Here is a 21,871-nt window from a genome sequence, read left to right on the forward strand (position 1 = left end):
TAAAACTGCAGTTTGATGTAAAATCAGACTAATTACAATATGTTGCTACTTAAGCAATGACTCTAGCTGTTGGAAAAAACAAACTTGGCCTGCCCAAGATGCATATTTTCAGTCTTGTATGCTTAAACTACTCCACTTAAGGCAAGGTGGGCATGGTCAATTAAAAACAGAGCACACCTAGAGTTTTGCTAGAATATATTTCACCTCCCACTGTTTTATCTTATGCAAACTGAGACACTCCTCATCTCTATTGGAAACTACTTTGCAGAACAGTCAGTGCCATTATTCTACAATTATGTATGGAGCTTTTTTTTAGTGTTGCAAAGTGTTGCTGTACTTCACATATTCACAGTAACAGAAGCAAAAGAAATGATTTACGATAGGAAACTTCACTAAAATTGCAAAATAAACCAGACCTCCTGATTGCTAGGCTAATACCTATCCTTTGATCTCCTGCTGTCTCTCCCTTCCTGCTAGACCAGCCTTTCCCAACTAGTGGGCCACCAGATGTTGTTGGACCACAACTCCCATCAGCCTCAGCCAGCACTGCCAATGGTCAGGAAAGATGGGAATTGTGGTCCAACAACATCTGGTGGCCCACTAGTTGGGAAAGGCTGTGCTAGACTGATATGCATAGGATGTTGACCACATCTCCTTCCCTCCTTCTTCTTTCTCTTGAGGGAGAGCAGACATATTCTCTTTGTCTCTCCCTCTCCTCCAAGCATGAGGGCAAACACTAGGCTTAGTGTTTGCATCTCCAACTTAGCTAGTTAGCTAGATGTAGAACTCTTTCCTATCAAGTATGTATTTCCAGAATAAAGTAGTTATTTCTTATTTTAAAGTTTAACGTCTCTGTCTGACTAATTTGCAGGGAAGGTATAATCTTTAGCAAAGATTCAAACACACATAAAGGCTCACTCAGATGCTCCATTCCCAATTTCGCCACTCTCCGACAATAGGTACCTTCTTAAACGTCAAGGTCTTTTGCCTATTAGTGGATTTCTCTGCTTTTTAATCCGGGAGATAAGAAGTGGGATCCTGTGCAAGTTTGCTGAGAATGCATTGATCGTTTGCATGCTTATTGAGTCCAGTGGGATTTACTCCCCTGCAATCATGCTTAGGACAGGTGAAACTGACAGGAGGGGATGGGAAGGGGAGGAGGGGGAGGAGGAGGACAGGTTTGATCATTTGCATGTTTATTGAGTTCAGTGGGATTTACTTCCATGTAATCATGCTTAGGACAGGTAAAACTGACTATGAGGAGGGAGGCCTGGAGTGGGCAGGGGAGGAGAGGAAGAAGGGAGGAGGACAGGAGAGAAAGGGGAAAGGCGGGTCTGATCATTTGCATGCTTATTGTGTTTAGTGGGATTTACTCCTGTGCAATCATGGCTAGGATAGGTAAAACTGACCATGTGGGAGGAGGAGGGGGAGAGGGAAGCAGAAGGAGGGGATTGGAAGAGTGGAGGAGGGGTAAAGGAAGGGGGAGGGAAGGGGCAAGAGGGAGGGGATAGGAGGGAGGAGGACAGGTTAGAGCATTTGCATGCTTTTTTTGAGTTCAGTGAGATTTACTCCTGTGCAATCATGCTTAGGATAGGTGAAACTGACCTGGGGGAGGGACAGGGAGGGGAGGAAGAGGGCAGGACGGGTAGGGGAAGGGGAGAAGATTGGATGGTTGGGCACTGGGCAGAGGGGAAGCCCCTTTCCAAAAGGAAAACATTGTGAACAGCATCATTGTTTTTCAGGGTTTCCCCCACTTTTTTATTCTACAGCAGAAACATATAGTCTCCCACCCAAATTTAAACCAAAGCTGTTCCTGGCCACATCCACACCAAACCTTTATTTCATTTTAGGCAGTCATGGCTTCTCCCAAGGAATCATAGGAAGTGGAGTTAATGAAGGGTGCTGCGAGTTGCTAGATGCCCTGTTCCCCTCACAGAGCTTCAGTCAGAGCTGCTAACTGTTAAACTACTCTGGCCACTGGAACTCTGTCAGGGGAATAAAAGTCTCCTCTCAGCACCCTTCACAAACTACACTTCCCAGGATTCTCTGGGCGAAGCCATGACTGTCTAAAGTGAAATAAAGGTCTGGCATGGGTATGGCCCCCTGATCAGTTGCGAGTCTGGCTTTTAGAACACTGACAGTTGGTTCTTACTGAGCATGCCTGGGCTTATCATTGACTTCAATGCTAAATTTCTTAAATTAATTAAAAATCGGCCAGGCATTTTTTAACTTTTAAACTAGAGAAGATGAAGGTCAAAGTATGGGGCAAGGTCAGTAATAGGATTACAGATACTCTGTGAACATGGCTGATTTTTAATGAATTTCAACAGATTATGAGAACTCTTGACAGACAAAAGTCCAAAAAGGACCTGGTTTTTCTCTCTCTTTTTACACTTTGAACTCTTGATTCTCTCTGACTATTTTGTGTATTGCCATGAAAATTTAAAGGGTTGTTAAGCAAGCATTTCTGAGTTCAGAACTATAAGTTTTGTAAGGTTTTGTTTTGAAATGAGCTTATGAGAAGCATCAGAATGGCATGGGGGTATTTTCAATTTAATATTGCAGAATGTGAAAAATCCATGCTGACTATAGTATACAGCCACTCTTGTGGCTGTATATTACAAACAGTAAGAGCAAATATAGTGCAAAATGCCTAAAAGGTCATATGCAGTGAGGTGCACGTGACAACTTTTACAGTAACAGCAATCAGCATGTTCAACAGTATAGACTAGAAAAGAAAATATTTAGAAGAGGAAGTGGCGCTTCAATGCTACTTGTCAAAAATTTGGTGGGGAGGATATGTTATTTGCTGAACTGAGAGTGGATTAAGCTAAAATATCTTGCCGTTTTTTGTTTTTGTTTTAATATGTAAACGTGCCAGGAACTTCTGTTGTTTCAAGCCAAGAAGGTCAGAGGCTGTTTACTATGCAAATATTCATTTTAATAGCCTTCTTAGCTTAGCTGAAAATGCAGCACAACTCGACAATGACTTTTCCCAGCATGGGATTCAAGAACATTCAGCAGCTCCCCCTCCATCCCCCCTTAAATAAATCAATTCTTGAAATGACTGAAAAGTCTTTTTGTTTTCTCTTTCACTAATCATGTTGCATGAAATGATTTTGAAACGGTCGCTCTACATGGTGCTCCTTCCCTAAGCTCTTGTCAAGGCCCTATAAGCAGACAGGTCAATGAAGCAGAAGCAAAAGCTATGCTTCACACTTACTGAAATGTACCTCTTCACAGTACAATCTATTTAAGTTTTGTTGCTCATAACTGAACCCACTTCAGATGGCCCAGCTGCACACTCTTTATACTGTAAAGTTACTGTTCTGTTGTGTGAATTCTCTGCCTGCCCCCCCTCTTTCGCCTCCCACCTGTCTCCCAAATTCATGCAGAAATCTTGGTTCATTAACGGCGACGGGAGCCTTATGTTCATTAGCAGGATTGGGAACCAAATTTCTCTGAACCTTCTGTTATTTCTCAACAATTAAACCAGGGGCTGCAGTTACAGGAACATGATGTATAACCTCATCCCAAACCATAATAGCAGAGAAAAGTTCAAAACAAATGGAGGCAAAGTTTAAGTCAACCTCCAATTCATATTTGCTTTGTGGTGGAGTCAGAAAAACCTTTGTCCCACAGAAGCTAGAACAATATGCCAGTTGGTTTCATACATTTGCCAAAAATCTGTGGAACTTTCAAAATGCACCAATCCCATCACAAAGATGGTGTGCTTGCTTCTTCTTTTCATCATCTACTGTATAACAGGTAACTGAGAATGGATTAGATCACATTGCATAGCGATTTTGCAGACATTACGTGGAATTGAATTGGTGCTTTTGCATTCATAGCTTTTGACCAGTCGACACCTCTGCTAACAGAAGGGAGAAGGCAATTTTTGCTGATTCCAGTCCCATGTGCCCCAATAGAAGCAGCAGGCAATGGGTGCTGCAGGGGGGATTGGCAAAAATCACCTCTTCTGTTAGCAGAGGTGTCCATCCATTAGATCAAAAGCCCTTCCATGAGTGAAAGGCCACCAAATGGATTCCACTGATAAAACAGTAAGTAGGGCACACATTATTCTCAGTTGTGTAAAGGATTCTATGGCATGATGCCACCACATTCTCAGTCAGCACAATTTTTGTAAATTGGCTCAGGTTTGGCAGGTTCAGAGATCACCAGGCACTGCAAACAGAGTTTGCAAAACACACCAAACAGAACAATGGTTACCTGACTCTTTCCTAAGACAAGATTACACCTCTTTGGATTTCATCTGAAAAGCCACCACTACCCATTTGCTTTATAGACATATCTTGAGGGAGAGGACAGAATATTAAAGCCATTTATTTAAAAAAGAAATTTAGAAAAAATGTATACTTTTGTGATAGAAGGAAGCTCTCTTACAGGAAGCCCGGAAAAGTTCCTTTGATATACTATTATAAAAAACAGTATAACAATATTTACATATTATTTGGATCCAGTGATTCTTAAACTCTGGTCCAGACTACAGGGAACCTAAAATATAGGAAGTTTGGTGTTCATAAAAGAAGCAGAACTAGCAATCTACAAATGCAACCACCAGGGCCAGCACCAAAGGGCAGCCAGGTCAGGCCCTGGCTGAGGGCACCGCAGTCCACAGGGATCCCTGAAGGGCCCCTCATTAGGGTGGGGGAGTAGCGCTCCCCTGCTGTGATCTGCAGCAGGGTCCCTGCTGCGGATCACAGGGAGGGAGCTGCCCACCCACCCACTCACTCACCCACCCCTCCTCCTGCCTGCTCACCCTGCCCCACCCACTTGGTAGGTAAGTAGGTGGAGCATGCTTGCATGTGCCAGGGCCCAGGGCAGGCTGGTGCCCAAGGGCCCCAGTATGCCTTGCGCTAGCCCTGGCAAATATGATTATGAATCTGTGTTCTACACACATGGCAAGAACTAACTTTTATTTAATACTTTTACTCATTTTGGTTAGAGACCAGACATGTGAGTGGAGATTCAGAAAACAGTTAAAAGACAGGCACAACAAAAAGGACCAAGCTCAGTATTGGTATGCAACATCATCAGGCAGCTGCCAAGGCCCCAGTAGGATTCCTCCACCATGCCAGATAGCTTAGAGCATCCACAATTAAATTATTTCCCACAATGCCATGGAATATTGGGAACATTGTGGGAAATAAAAATGGTGGCTTCAAGCCACTTGGTGATGACTGTGGTACTTTGCTGATCTCCCTGCCTACCAGATAAGCCAGTGGGGCCCTTCAATATAGAAGGAACCAATAAAAACAACACAGAAGGGCCTACTTTGCTCATCCTGCAAAGGATTGTAATTACACATGGTCTCCTGGCATCCAGGAACACAAAGCTTTCATGATTCCATTCTTACCTTGATGCATTTAATACTGCTTCAGTTATTATTATTATTATTATTATTATTATTATTATTATTATTATTATTATTGTATTTATACCCCACCTTTCTACAAAGGTACACAAGGCAGCTTACACATAATGAGTAACAGTACAAAATAAAACAGAAGTAGAATCTAAAAACAAAACAAAATACAACTAAAATATACCTAAAAACCCCAAAAGAAACTAACAAGCACAACCAACAGCAGTTGAAAACAAACAAGCAGTTTTAAAATGTAGTATAAGTGTGTTTTCCTAGTGCTCCTTGTAACAAACTGTCAGTCCCCCTTACTTTTGGAAGCAAGTGCCACTGAATCCAATGGGACTTACTCTCAAGTTGTGCAGATGATTGCAGAACTCAATGGGACTTCCTTCTGAATAAGCACACATAGGTTGCAGTCCTCTACACACTTCCTTGGGAGTAAGCTAACTGAACTCAATGAAATTTTGTATTTGTCTGTAAAAAGATTTACACGGACATGCTGAAGGCTATCTTATCATAACAGGTATTTGTTCTTATGAGCAAACAAATTATGAATATGGAAGTCACTTGATTTATAGTGTAGTATCAAGGGAAGTCACACAATATGATATACAATTGGATACTAGCGAGAAAACAAGCAGTGCTTATGGAAACAGTGAAGTGCCTTTGTTATCCATTTCTTCAGAATGCATCCCCTATCATTTTTTCTTCACTAGGGTTGCAGATCACTGGGAAAAATAGCCTGCCCCTATCCCCTTAACAGAGGTTTGGTAGTACAAATCAGCAGTTGAAGCTTTCCATGGCATAGAGCTAGCAGTTGAAGCTTTCCATGGCATAGAGCTAAAGACTGCTCACCTAAAGACTGCTACAAATCAAACTGCATTTAAAAGGATAGCTATGGGGTCTGGTTCTAATGACAATTGTACCATTCACTGTAACTCCCTAGTTTAGACTTGCCAGATCACAACCCACAGATCCTGCCCGTGTCTAAAAGTTCCACAGCCACAAGAGAGGCTGTGGTGGCTGAGGCTGTGGGTCTATCTCCTTTCAGAAACAGGAAGTTTCTTTGGACTGTGATGTAGCAATCCTACCCTAATTTCACTCCAACACATAATACCAACATGTCCTGGCCTAAATGCATACCAACAACCTTACTTGAAAGATTAAACCCGATCATTTGGTATTGATTAGACCATCCACCATTGATTTTTAATCTTTATGCTATTAATTCTTACTAACTTTTAGAAGTATGCATAGACACATGACACAAACTGTTCCTTTAAGGTGGCAAGTTATCAGACTTAACAGCAAATTAGTAGCACATTAAAGTAGTACATTTCAATCCTTCCATTATCAACTCATTTTGCATGGAGAAAACTTTATCCTATAAAGGAAAAGCTGCAGTCCAAAAACCATTATGTAGAAACCTGGTTAATTTTGGAAGAATTCTTTTTGATGATGTCATTTGGAGAATGCAAAGTCTAAACCAGAGTGTGAAAAGGAATTCAGAAACCAAGAAGCAGTAGTTAGCAGAATAACCACAAGACAAAATATAGTGGTCAAAGGGGAAAACTAACTGAAGTCATTTTGAAATCATGTGCGACTCTGCTCATGAATAACAGTGTGCATTTTAAGCACAATTGTAACTTTTCCATCAAAAACTAGTGAGCAGTGACTTCTAGCTGTTGACTGCCAGCAGACAAAAATAAATAAATAAATTACATGGAATATACCTGGGCATTCAAGACTGTACCCACAGCTATATAAATTTCTACCCTGCATCTGATCAAACCTGGTTATCCTTGCAATTCTGGTTATTTTTTGCAATTCATCAATTGCAAAACAATAACAAATGCAGCAAACAATAATAAAACATTAAAAATATAAAATCCATAAATACCTTCCACTTTCCAAATCTCAGTTCCCTAATATATGAAATTGACTTGTACAGAGTCAGACCATTAACCCATCTAGCCCACTACTGTCTACTTTGTCTGGCAGAGTTCTCTCCCCCTTCACCTGTTACTTGGTTGTTGAGACATATATAATTTAATCACTGCGTCAAAACCCAGTACTGGCTTCACAGTCTAACAAAAATAGCCTAGCAATACTGCAAAACTATTCTGAATTAGCTCAGCTTTCAGTACAACAAAAACAATTAAAGTTTACAGACAAATCAAATTTGTTAATCATAAAGTTCTTAAAAACAAGAACAATGTAGCCTATGGGCAGCACTCTATTCAAAATTTCTTCAAAGTATATACCAAGTAACATACCCACCGATGGATTTCGGATTAAGTATTTTTGCTGAAACATTGCTGTTAAATGATCATGCAGATCCCCCTCAGTAGATAGTAAAAAGCTAAAGATGCCTATGGTAGCCTCTACTTGTTACGTTAATGTTGGACCTTTAGTGCTGCAACTGTGAACTGTGAGACAGTTGATACTGAAGCACAACAGGAAAATCTACTCTACAATTCCAGGAAAGCCAGCTCCACCTAATCACCTCCGTCAGAGTTTAAGGACTAAAAAACCCCTTTGCAATCTGGCTGCCTTTTGTCACTGACACTAAAGCAAACTTTGTCCTTTATCTTTCGGCATTCAACATCCATGGAGTGAGAAAGCAGCGAAGATCAGATTCTCTCACAGTGCGTCCATGTAACCCACCCGACAATGATGGCTTGTAATAAGGGAACTAGGCTTTGCTGCCACATTATTTAAACAAGTCGAAGCTCAGGCTGCTGTGTAATTAATCCACGGCTAAATAATGGATTTCATTTCCCATGCCTGTAAGGGGAGACTGACCTGAACCAGCAAAACCTGTCACACTACCAAGAGATTAAAACTCTACTACTTTCTCATGGAAGATTGAGGCCTACTGAACAAATATCACACGGTCCAACATTTGACTGTTATATTAGTGTATATCCAAGAGATTCCTTGTGCAAATTCATCAACCGATCAGAACAATAGTAATAAACCATTAATATTAAAGAACAGATATCTTTTCTCTCAGCGTGCCTTTTAGGAAGTGTGGAAGGGCACTTTCAGATGACATCTGACTATTCCTCAAGAACACTATAGTAAAGCAGAATAAATATTCTTAATAATACATTGCTCTGTTTTTCCATTTAATCTTGAATATACCCAGAAGTGGGCCTTTGGACCTCACTGTGAACCCAGAGTTGCCAACAGATGGGTAAAAAGGGTCAGTTTCTCCTGGGCTTGGGCCCACTGGGGCCCCAAGGCTCTTAGGAACTTTTTTTTAAAATGAAAGCTAAGTGCTCTGGATCAAGGGATATACACCAAAATGTCAGCTCCTCGCCACCACAGCAACTTCTGTTAAAAAAAATGAGTTAGTAGCTGGGCTGCTCCAATTTCCGCCCTTTCAGGGTTTAAGCCAATAAGTGAAGTCAGAATTGTGATTGATGAGGGATTTGTTGACTTCCATGCAATAGATAGAACCCCTTGCAAATTCTGAAAACAGCTGCCTTTTCCTATTTGTCTACATATCACGAGTTGAGTAAGCTTACAGCAGTACATGTGCTTGCCCGCACCCAGTTTTCTCTCTGTGTGCATGTACACATTCAGCATGAGGTCCAGAACAGAACATCACTGCAAGATGTTGGTAGGCATTCACAGTACATAATTTCAGTGATGATAATAGAAGTGTATGTGTAGATTTTTTAATTACTTGCAAAAATAGCATATTATACATATTATCTATCAAATAATTTTTAACAGAAATAAAAAAGTGTACATGCAGCTTATGATGCCATTACAAAGTGCTATAGTTTTCTAAATATGAGGAGTCAAACAAGTTTAAATTTTCCTGGGCTGCTGAAGAGGGTAGTTTGTCTAATTCGTTGAACCTCAATTTGAGGGATTAAAAACCTACTCAACCTATTTTGGTTTTATGTACAATATTTCTTCTTTAAAGAACAAATCTGATGAAGATCTTTTACAGTGTTGTAAAGAACTACAAATGCTAGTTTCACTGTCTTGAGTTGTCTGATTCTGATATATGTGGTCAAAAATTATTTGAGGAACTAGAAATGTGTACCTGGACTGTACCCCCAAATACAGATATATATAATTCAGTAAAGTATATTATAGGTAATAACTTAATTGGAGTTTAATATTTATATAGTATTAAGAATTATATTAACAGTTCTGGTTACAGTTCCATCAGCAGAAAGTAACTTTTTCAAACTGAAATTAATAAAAACTTGTTTAAGATCTATGTGTCAAGAGGGATTATCCGCATTGGCAATTCTATCATAATTTGGCTTCAGAATTAAATTACTCCTCTGTTATAAATGTATTTAGCACTGCAAAATGTAGAAAATGTATTAAAATGATAAGCGCACCTATAAATTCAATAAACTGTTATGATCCTACTATGATGTTTCATTTCACTTTTAAAAATACGCACTTTGCTCCTTATGTTGAGAGGCCTCATCTGTTACTTTTGCCTATGGCCTCACTAACTCTAGAGCTGCATCTGCACCACCAAAACTTGAAATGGAGCCCTTCATTTCGAAAAAGGGTGGCTATCCTATGGCTCTCCAGATGTTTCTGAACTATAACTCCCATCCCAGACCATTGGCCATGCTGTCTGGGGCAAACAGGAGTTAAGAGTCCAAAAACATCTGGAGGACCACAGGTTCTCCATCCCTCATTTACAACATAGCATCTACAGTCTTTTGGATTACAGTAAAAATTAATTTTCTATAATTACATCATGTTGCAGAATTACCAGTATTTCTACATTATTAGTATTTTTAATGAACTTCATTAAAAAGTCCCTGTACATTTTCTTGTTGTATAGCATTTTGATACAGACCAGACATTTGGCTTTCAATGAATGTGTTCAAAGATTCATGTGGAAGTGGAAGCAGCAGGAATTAATTGTTTCCTTATGTTCTACTTTACAAGTTGCAATGCCTCCTTTTATGTTGTTATAATGAAATTAAAAATGTATTAAATGCTTGGAAGAATGGATCCAAATCAATGTACTATTTGCTTTTAGTCCCAGAGACAAGTTTGCATTTTATTTGCATTACAGAGTAATTGAACTTCCTTTATTATTTCCTCTCTTAAGAGAAATAGGGTGACATTTAAGGCTGCAGTAGTTTCTCTGGGCAAGATCTCAACATATATAGGAACAATTAAAAAATAACCAGTTAAATTGAGGATTGGAAACAAACAGATGACAATCATCAGTAACCTAAATTTCATTGGTAATAGTAAGCATTGAGATTCACTTTTTCATTCACATATTCAGAGCATGTTGGAGAGCCATTTTCTCATAGTGCAATCCTACACCACTGGCAAGAATGTGTGAATTAAATAATCATGGGTCATGTCAATGGGTGTTTCTACATACAGGTCTCTTGCTATATACAGGTCTCTATATACAGGGACAAGACAACACCATCAACCTCTTCATGTTGTTTGATTCATACACACTCCCAAAAGACATGAAATCACACTACAAGGAAGCAGCTCCCCTCTGCAGTTGTGCATGTATGAAGAAGGGTATCAGCTGTGGACACAATCAGCAAAAGAGCAAAAAACTCAACAGGAATTTTTATTTTCCCAGCCATATCATCCGCTCTTTACTCCAATTCAAACATGTAGGGTCAAATTTTCATTGTTAAGCACTTTGAGAAATTCATTCTCTATTAAAAAAACTTTTCAAACCAAGTAGAGCTCTTTACCAAGGTGATCAACATGGCTTTATTTTCTCTCTCCAGATTACAGGTGCCACAGTATGAGTCTTCTGAAAATACTCTCTTTTACTCCATGTTGTCTGTATGGAGCTGTCCTTGAGGTTGGCCTGAAAGCTGCAGCTAGTGTGAAATGTGGCAGCTTAACTGCTCACTGGGGCAGATTATTACCACCATGCTACACCACTGTTGAAAGGATTGTACTGGGCGCTGATTAGCTACTGAGCTAAATTGAAGGTACTAGTGTACAAAGCCCTATACAGCAATAAAATAAATTGTATTTATTTATCTATTTTTGGAGATCCATAGCTTTCATCAGATTCTGAAAGGGGACCGTGACCCCAAAAAAGGTTACGAATCACTGCATTATATATTAAACAGGTGCAGTCTCTGTCTTTTCAGCACCACTAAAGATTCTCCTCTTTCAGCAAGTCTTTAAGTGAAGACCTTTATCCTAATCTGCATCCATATTGCAACTATTTTAACATATGGAACTATTTTTAAATGTTTATAGCATTTTTATATATGGAATTGTTCTTAATTGTTTTTACACTTCTTTGTTTTATGACACTAACTGTTTTTATAATTGTATATTATATTGTTGTAACTTGCCCTGGAACTTTATAGTAAAAGGTAGGTAGGAAATCTCATAAACATACAAAGTTTTTTTTATAATATACAGTTAGAGAAGGCCAAAGGCCTACCTAAGGACTGATTTCACCCACTACATTTTTTTGGTGTGTACTTAAGATGCAAACATGCATATAAATACAGATAGTGTAACTGAGCACTGATTGACTAGCTCAGGAGTGGAAAACTTTTTTGGCTCCATAGACCAGATGCTTATCAACACTGAACTCGTGGGCCAAATCTGACAGGTGGGTGGGGCTGTCTGTCAGTCACATGATGTCATTAAGATGACTGACAGTGGGTTGTCCCACCACCCACCTGCTAAAATCCATTTCAGGAGTTCCTAAGTGCCTGCCGCTGCAAAAGGATTTAAAGTGCAGGCTTTCTTCTCTTCTTAGCCCAGTGGCAGTGGGGTGGGGGGAAGGAACCAGAGATTTCTCCTCTTTATCCCCCTTCCACAGCTGCTGGGGTAAGCATGCTGGGAGGGAGAAGTGTTTTATATAATCTGATGGGTGGTTGGGAGCATGCCTTGTACTAGCAAATGAGCACTTGGGAGCCCACTTTAAGCTTCCAGCTGTTCCTTTGAAGCTCACCCTACCCCTTAATAAGTCATATATAACCTCAGGTGTAAGGTGAGGAGAGATGCGGCTTCTCCAAAACAGCCTGGTGGGGAAAATGGGGAGTCTTAGGGGCTACATTTGTTTTGCAGGCTGGAAGTTCTCCCCACCTGGGCTAGATATATGTTAAGTGTAAACTTTGTAGAAAATCTAGATTTGCCTTTGCATTATGTGCAAAATGGCACAAGATGAATTTAGAAAAAAGCAGTATGGGAGAAAATAAGCCCATAAAACAGGGACTCTGTTGTAAGTAAGATTGTATTCAAGTTCCCAGAATGATCCAAAACCCAGATCTCTATAGAATTACACATTCTTATTAATCTTTCTGAAGAAACACTTGTATTGTACTTGATGTACAAAAGTAGATTAAAGGTTGTGCCAGAAAACACTAGATTTTCTTTTTTTAGGAGACAGTGATCTTTCAAAGTCAGCCAATAATAAAAAAAACCACTTCCTTACAAAATATTAAATGAAGCCACTCATCTGCATTTAAAGAAAGAACTACACACAATTTCCTTTTAACTATTGTATATGCTTTGTTTTTAAAGATTTATCTCAGATCACTGGAACTATGTGCTCATTATGTATTTATTTAGCTCCATCAGATGCACATACTCCGTAACTGGGTTTTTTTCTTTACTAACAAGGAACAAAACCAAAAAGAAATAATTCTTTTGTACTTTACTATTTTGGATACTCTGTTCATTGATTGATTCCATAGAGGAAGCCATAGACTTAAACTTACAAGATCTGAACAGGGTGGTTCATGACAGATGTTCTTGGAGGTCGCTGATTCACAGGGTCGCCAGAAGTCGTAGTCGACTTGAAGGCACATAACAACAACAACTTTACTATTAAGGTCTGCTACTAAGGCCCTGAATCTAGTTTGACCACTTGAAAAGGAGGGAAGGGATCAGAGCATCACTGCTGAAAAGGGCAACAAATGCCTCATTTGCAAACAGGGTATGAGGAACAGCTTTGTGCATCTGAAAGACATTCTAATTTAGCTTGACATTCATACACAGAAAAAGTGATCTGAGAGCTTGTCCAAATATAGCAAATTCAGGAACTTGAGACACTCCAAATCATTTCATTTATGTTATTATTATTAACATTAGCATTAAAATTTACTGCCAGCCCTTCACCCAGAAATTCCAAGGCGGGTTATAACAACCTTAAAATGCAGTGTTAAAAACCATTAAAAACAAGCAGAATCACAAAATAGGGCGAATCTTAAAAATATATGAATTGGGTATCAAAGGCTAGGGTAAGATTTGTTCAATGCATATCCCACCTTTCTATGAGAATGTGCCCAAAGCAACTAAGAACAACACAAAAAGACAATCATAAAAATATCAAAATATCACGAGAAGATAAAAGCAAGTAAAACAGCAGCAGCAGCAGCAAACTAAGACCAAGACGTATAAAAGGACCATAGGGATAGGCAACTACCTGTGCAGGGTCTTGTTTGGCTGCTAAAACTGGCAGGCACCTACCTCCCTGTTACATGTGTCAGATATTTTCTTCTGTGATGTTGAGACACAGACACAGGTTCATTAACCATCCCATCTCACATGTGAATAGCAACAAAATACTAAAGGTCTCTGCCAAAGCCTTGATTTAAGACTGGGAGGGATGGGCCCAGATCTTGACTTATTTGAGAATGATTTTTTTTAAGCCAATAGTGCTGGCCCTTCAGCTCTTGCTGAGCTCAGAACAATAGCAATTAAAGTTTTTAAAAACACATTCCCTTGGGGATAACCTGTTAGGGACCACATGCCAGTGCTGGGTGGGGGCACAGCCAAACCTGGACACAGCAACTCCCTTTTCTTTCTCTTTTCCTGCCCATCGGGCTGCAGGACAGGGACAATTTGCTGTTACCAAAGGTCTGGATGAAGGAGCCTGCCTATTGCATAGTTTTACCTGCTTTGGCTACACCTCCACATTATTATTATTATTATATTACTACTACTACTACTATTATATCCCACCCTTCCTCCCAGTAGGAGCCCATTTTACTTTCCCCATTTTCCATCTCCCTCTCCAAGCCTCCCCCAACCCACATGAAATTAGGCTGAGGTCTACATGTTACTGACCACCGTATTAAAAATGAGCTGTTGCCAGGAATCTAGCATTTTCCAAAGACAAGCTTTGGGCCTGTCCCAAGTATATGTAGTAAGAACCCAATGGTCATAATCAAGTTCAATAAATATCTTGTACTATCAGCAGAAAGAGAATGTAACAATTGGAGTATGGAGTACATAGCCTGTGAATAACATACATCCCATGAGAACTTTGGCACAATCGTCAAATGACTGTTAAAGTCTCCAAGGACAATCAAGTGTCTTGTGACACATCAAAGACTCATAGATCTATTATGGCATAAGCTTTCAAGTACTAGAATCCATCACCAGATATGAGCTAGAGGGCTCTAGTCCCCAAAAAGATATGCCACAATAATTCAGTTAATTTCTGAGGAGTTTTTGCTGTAACAAACACTACACCTTCTAGAAATTACAATATTTGTTTTGTTCATAGTCCTTGGGATTTCAAAGTATATGAAAAATTAACAGTTGACAAATCCAGCTAGTGTGATGTTGTGAAAAGTAATAGATCAGATCGAGAAGACTATAAAATCAACACCATTGGGTTGTCCTGATACCTGAAGTGATATCTGAAATCAGTGATGGGCTGGGCATGAGCTACAAGACAGAGATGCTCTTAATCAGAAGGACTGCCACTTCACTGATGGTGTTCTGTCCCAGATGGTGATCTCATTCAACTGAAATGGGCAGACAAGGCAAAGTTTAGCTTCATGTAGTATAATTCCATGTAGAGCTCAGGCTGGAGATGCATATGAACAAGCTCAAAATGTTGCTCCTGCAACCCCAGGCTGAGACCTAAATAGGGCTTCAGCTCAGTCCAGGTTGTAATCTCCACCTCTGCTGGAAAAGCCCCTTCTAGTGCCTTTGCCTGCTTCAGCAGCCATTGGCCACAACAGCATGTGGAAGACCATGAGTCCATTTTGGTTTCTGGGCCAAAGTCCTTGGACACAGAAGACACCAAAGTAACCTCCTCAGGCTGAGGAGGTGGTAGCAGGATTGGGTCCTATCGCTGGGAGGCTTCAGGAAAAATAGGATAATCCAGGGTCGGCACTGAAAACAATCCCATCTCTCATTCCCACAGCTGCTTTGCTCAAATCAAGGGAGTCTGACTCCAAGTTTATGACAGATGGCGGATTAGCCTGTTTGAAATGGTCGTCTTGAAAGAGCAGATTCACATTTTGGGGAGTTGGGATTTTTCCGAGGTTTCCAAGTAGCATGTGTGGCTATGAGTTCTTTTGCTCAGCTTAGGCTGGTAACAGTGATGACACTCATTCATGACTCTATTATTTAAAGTTTTTATCTACTGCTATCATTTTTAATGTATCGCTTTATGGTTGATTGTTTACATTTGTTCTTATCATTTTATTATTCCATTACAGCTGCAAGTTGTCTTGAGCGCTTCCTTGAAATTGGACATACAGGATACAAATCAAATAAGCAAATGAACAACATGTTCGCCAATAAAATTCAGTAGTCATGGCTGGCACTAGTCTAGTATATGAGGTAGGCTTGTGTATTGTTGTAATTTAACAATAACACAGATTTGTAACACAAGTGGCTGTCCTTTCCCGTTAGAAAGGATTGCCTGGTAGATTCCAGATCCAGAAGAGTGTCCTAGATTTAACTCCAGAAAAAAAGCCCTTCTCTCTTTCCCACCTTCTCTCTCTCTTTTTCTCACACACATGCACATACCTTTGCCTGTTACAACAATACAGCAAAAACAAGGTGCATGAATGTCCTTGCATTTCCATTTTTCACATCTCCTTTCCCCTACACTCACACATCTTCCGCCACCCTTTCTCCCGGGCTCCAAATGTTTGGGCAGATGTACAAGTTCCTTTTTTCAAGGTGACATCATAGAAAGCAGATACAGAAGCACACTTGCACATCCGCTGCTCACCATATGTTGTATTGTGTTTCAAGCTAGAGGTTCATTATGTAAAATACTCTTCAGAATATTGTGACTTCAGAAAATAATTCAAGAAGCTTGGGCTTAGCATTATCCAAAATAAAAAGGTGCACATCACCAGAATACTGAATATGATTATTTTATTTATTAAATATATATGGCTTCATGTCAGTTAAATTCCACAGGCAGCTTAAAAACCAAATACAAGTATCACACAATATTTTTTAAAAATACAATAATTAAAACAAAAAGCAATAAAAAATAACAAAACTTATCTTCTAGTGAAACTCTCTCTGGGAAAGCTATTCCATTACTAAGAAGGCCCTCTCCTTCGTAGCCATAACTTTGAATAGAGAGCCAAAGCTTTGAAATGGGACAAAACAAGTGGAACCTGCAACAAAATGGTGCAGTGTATTCTCCAGCCCCTAAAAAAAATGTTCAGAACTCCAGCCAGGCTAGCACAGGAGTGCCAGAGGGTTTAGGAGGTAGGAAGAGGAAAAAAGGGCATTTCCTCCCCTTCTGCATGCTTTCTAAAGCCTGGCCATTTTATTGCTTCATAGTTGGGGAAAGTATTCTAGAGGAGAAATATATATTCCTTTCCGACCTTCCAAAACATCTTCATATAGGTTCAGAGAGATTTTAATTTAATTTTTTAATCTCATGGCATGTATGGTCCCAACCCAAATTCCCCCTTCAAGAAGTTTGGTATAAGGTCATGACTCACCTCCACTCTCCATTTTCCCTTTTTTAAAAGAGCATTCAAACATTTTTTGGGGGGGTGCATTGTTTTGAAAATTCTTTATTGTACTTCTGCATACTTCAGGACTCATGAGTTTGCTTATTCAGCCATCTTGTTTCCCAGTGGCCATGTTTCAGCTCTAGTGCTCATGGCATTTAACAGCCTGAAGGACCTTGACAAGAAAGAGGCCAACACTTCAACTTCAGAAATCAACATGAAAAGCCAGATGCAACAGAGGATATACTGAAAGACTACCTGAGAACCTCTTACCTCTCCTTTTTCAGAGGGTTACAAAGCCCAAGAACCAAATCTGCAAGTTAGTAAGCAAGGCAGAGGCAAAAAAGGACATAGAAAAGAGGCAACACAGAACAGTTCAACAGGATGATTGAATAATCTTAAACAAGGACAAGGAAGCGTCATTTATGCATATATCCATAAATGTATTGACAGCACTAAAGCAAAAATATCCAAGTCTTGGAAGTCCTAAGATACCCCTTTGATTGAAAAACGGTTTGTCACGGGAAATAACAAAATTAATGAAAATATTAATGAAATTAACAAATTTGCTCGAATGAGAGAAGGCTTCCAAACAAATTGTATTTTCTCGCATTTAAAAATGGACTAAATGTTAATTATTGGATCAATTATTTGAGCTATCACTTTGGTGGAACAGAGGAAATTGCTTTCTGTATGAAATATGTCACTTTATGTGGGAATGGTATTGTCTCTATGTATAGGCAAGAAATCACACATTTAAAAAAACTGTCTGGATCTGCAAAGCAAATCCAGGTAAACAAGACCATTATAATCTAAACCAGAGGAAGGGGATCTGTGGCCCTCCTGGTTGCTGAACTACAGCTCCCATTACTTCAGACAATGCATTGGCATGCTGGCTGGGACTGATGGGAGGTAGCATCCAACACCATCTGCAGGGCCACAAGTTCTCTATCCCTGCCCTAAACAAAGGCACTCTGGTCCAGAGTAGATATCACCTGCAAACTGCATCAGCAGTTGATGTCGTTAGCATTGCTATAATAAATAGCATCAATATTATATGTACTATACAAGTACTAGGTTTCATTATAAAAACATCTTTAATAAGGCTGAGCAGAGAACACACCTTGGAAAAATGACAGTCATCCCAAAAAAACTCCACTGGAACAACAACAAAAATAAGTTATACGATAACTTGAGATCTAACCAAGAAATGTCACCTTAACTTCTCATTTACAACTGAGATGCCAGCTGAAGGCAGGTTGAATTACTACACTGTAAAGACAGGGTAAGTTATGTTTATTAAATGGCAGCTGGCTGTAAAGAAATTTCTCTTCTAGGAATTCAATCCAAATGGCAGTAGGTTCTCAGCACAGCTGGCTTGCTCATTCCTTGCGGAGAGCATAAGTGCCACTAGGTTGACACACTGATATAAATACAATTTATACTTCGTATTCCCACAAAACTTTACAACTAGAAGCCTTCTGAAGTCAACCATTCATATGTACAAAAGAATCACAGATCTTGTAGCTCAAGCTCTTCTATGTCACCTCGCTTCATTTTACGTTATTCTTTAAAGGAAAAAGGGTCTACTCAGCTTCCTTTTTCCCTTAACACTTTGACATTGGAATAAAGGAATCAAGTGGTTCAGTTTGCAGGTGTATAAAAAGATCAATATGTGTTTCATTAATGTAGGAGGTGGGTAAAAAAAAGACTAATATGATCTTCACCTTGAAGGTACATAAAGCACTCAATGTGCTTTGTGGAAAATTGCAAGTTGAGGGCACAATTGTGCTCTCCAATACATAACAGACCACATTTCATAATGCTTCAGCTTCTTTATGTACATGTTCAAGAGAAGCAGCTATGACATCATACCCAAGGCAATCACTTGCTCCTAATAGAAACCCCATTGCAGCTTATTCAACTAGTCCGATGCTGCATAAATCATTCATTTCTAAACTGGAGACTGAAAAATCATGGCTGTTGGCCCTTCTGTGCCATGATACCATGAAGCCCGATATAGTTCAACCTGCAAGAATTTGGCTGCCCAGCACGGAAAGATAAAACTGTCAGTCTTTCAGAGACCCCTAAAGGCTTTGGGAAATCTGTAACCGTGCGTGGACGGTTCTTCTTCCATTGCCCAAGATAGGATGCCACTTTAGTTTTTATGATCTTAGCCGCAGCTTGCATTCAAGGATTCCTGAGGAATTTCTGGTTCAGTTCATATGTTCCCCTACTAATGACATGAGTCCTCTATTTGGCATTCTGAACAAGGGAGAGAGTGCCTTCCACCACACTGGTTAGAACTCTTCTAAACACCATAGCAGGGCTGGCTCTATCATTAGAGTAGCCGATTTTGAATTATTTATTTATTCTCTTTTCTCTTTATTTTTATGGCAGGAAGGAGAGAAACATTTATAGGATCTTCTGCCTTACGTGCCAAAATAACTTGACTGGCCTTGGGTACCATGCACCTTAACTTGGGAGACTGACATTTGCTGTTCTGCCTTAGGCAGCAAAATATCTTGGGCCAGACTTGTAACACAGCAAGAGGCATTGGAGGCAAGCACGTTACCACTTCAGCCTGTGCTGTTGGAGAAGAGATAGGGTAAGAACCATCACCCACTGCAGTTCCACATCTATTGTTCACAGCAAATGCAGCTGTCTTTTAAAAGCAGTAGTTCTTCATTTGCTCTAACAGCAACTGATCTCCTCTGATTAGCAATGGTGACTTAGGCTTTAGCAAATAAAAAACTATTTTTTATTTAATTTATATCCCACTCTTCCTCCCAGAAGAAGCCTAGAGTACCAAACAAAAACACTAAAAGCACTTTAAAACAAAATACTTTAAAAACATATTAAAACCAATTCTAACACAGATGTAGACTGGGATAAAATTTAGCTCCAGCAGCTGAAGTGGACAGGATAGGTTGGTATGGGGTAGCTGTGGCCTCTGCATAGCGATGTAAGAAGGCATCAGTTTCTGTTTTGACTCATGTTTATTGCATACATCACTGTTTCCTTTGTGCTGCAGTTTGGCTTCCAAAATAACCCTACCTTATTCATCTCACTGTCCACTATGGGGAAATGTTATGTAATTAACCATATAATTCCACACTATTTATTTCAATGCAAAGGCCATTGATTTTAATGCTAAGAAAATGCAATGTAAGTAGGCAAAAAGTTTGCAGACTGAAAACAACAGCAAATACCAGTTGTATTTGCTGGACTAATTTCTGGTCAAGGAATGAGATGAATAAGTGAGCATTGGCAAAGTCTGCTCCTGTTTCCATCAAGATTCTCCACCATCCTGACCTCTGCACCTTTCTCTAAGGGCACAAGACGCTATGCCAGTCCCCAAAAGCCCCTCCTGCTATTGCTGATTATTTCCACCACTGTAGAAAGAAGCTTCTACCCTTCCTCAAAAAGTCATAAGAGCATGCAGGAGAGTCCCTTCCATACGTTCCTGTAAGAAGATGGCTACGTTTTCAGGTGGTATAAAGTAAATCTACCAAATTGTCTGTCAGCAAAATATTACAGGAAGATGTTACTGCTTGAAGCTTAAAAGCATTATGTTATTATGGAGCAGCTTATCATCCACTTGACATAAAATGCTGAAGAAAGGCTTTTTAAGGATGGGCAGTAAATATTGTGATCATGCCATGATCACTAAAGAAGATGTTTTCTCTTCTCATTAACATGGATGAGTTATGTAAGAAACTTTGCAGAGCAAACAATGGAGGCGGTAAGTACTAACGTTGCATAGCTGTTGCAAAAAGTTAAGTGCTGAACAGGACTTGATGCTAAAGGCAATAATTATTTGATAAGGTAGACTTCTTTACACTTTAAAACAGGACAGAAAAAATCTTAATATGCCTGTTATATAAAAAAACAGCCTATTCAATTGAATTTACCTGTATTTTACCAAAATAATAACCAAGTCTAGTTTGTTCTTACTGAACACTATCCACCTCTACCAGCATACAAGCAATGTTACTGCTTAAGAACTATGTACTTTGCATTCAGGAAATTAAAGTTAACATTTCTATCTGATAAAATCACTTACATATCAATCAATTGGGAGAAAGGTTAAACACACGTTTTTCAGTGTCTCATACTGACATTTCAGTCCACTGACTTGGTCTTCCTCTGGCATCCAGATAGTGAGTGAGACTCATTAGGAACACTGAAATTGTTCCTACGTGGCTGACTGAAAAAGAGCATTATTCAGTTTCAGCTATTTTTCACCAACCCGTGTTTTCTTCTTTCTGGGTTTTTGGTAAAAGAACTGTTCAAATGCTATGTATCTGGGCACAATGCCCCCTATTTCTCCTCCTCTTTTGTTCTTCTCCTTGCAACCTGATAAATCAGGACGCATAAGTAATTCTGTGGCTGGCTGGGTATTAATCACTATCCTGACTGGCAACATCCCAGATTAATCTATGGACAATTCCAGCAATAGCTCCATGCACTTTAGACTTCCTGGGTTACTGGACTTTAAACTCCTTTCTCAAGCTCTGCATCATGCTAAAGCCTTCCTTAGTTATAGTAAACATCTTTTTATCTACAGTATATTCCACACAAATGGAGTGAGCTGCTAAAATGCATTTCTAAAAGTATAAAGAGCTTTTCCTTGGAAGTAATTTGGCAACACAAAACCTGGTGCTTCTTCACTGAAAACCATTGAATCTTCCAAAGTGTGCCTAAAAGGCAGTCTAAAAATATTTTGTATATATATATATGAATAAATGTACAA

The 21,871-nt window shown here is 39.4% G+C and overlaps 1 protein-coding gene across 9 annotated transcripts in view; it reads right to left on the minus strand.

Moving 5' to 3' along the window:
• Positions 1-21,871, minus strand: part of MID1 (midline 1) — a 363,233-nt gene that overhangs the window by 118,687 nt on the left and 222,675 nt on the right. The window contains exon 1 of one of the 9 annotated variants that reach the window (XM_061627090.1): positions 7,667-7,845. The exons of the other annotated variants lie outside the window; for them this stretch is intronic. The gene's annotated coding sequence lies outside the window, so the exon portion shown is untranslated. Of the gene's footprint in view, positions 1-7,666; positions 7,846-21,871 lie in introns of those variants that run through there. 9 annotated transcript variants of the gene reach the window in all.

The sequence above is a fragment of the Rhineura floridana genome, chromosome 5 (genome assembly GCF_030035675.1).
Source record: "Rhineura floridana isolate rRhiFlo1 chromosome 5, rRhiFlo1.hap2, whole genome shotgun sequence".
In the NCBI taxonomy this organism is placed as follows: domain Eukaryota; kingdom Metazoa; phylum Chordata; class Lepidosauria; order Squamata; family Rhineuridae; genus Rhineura; species Rhineura floridana.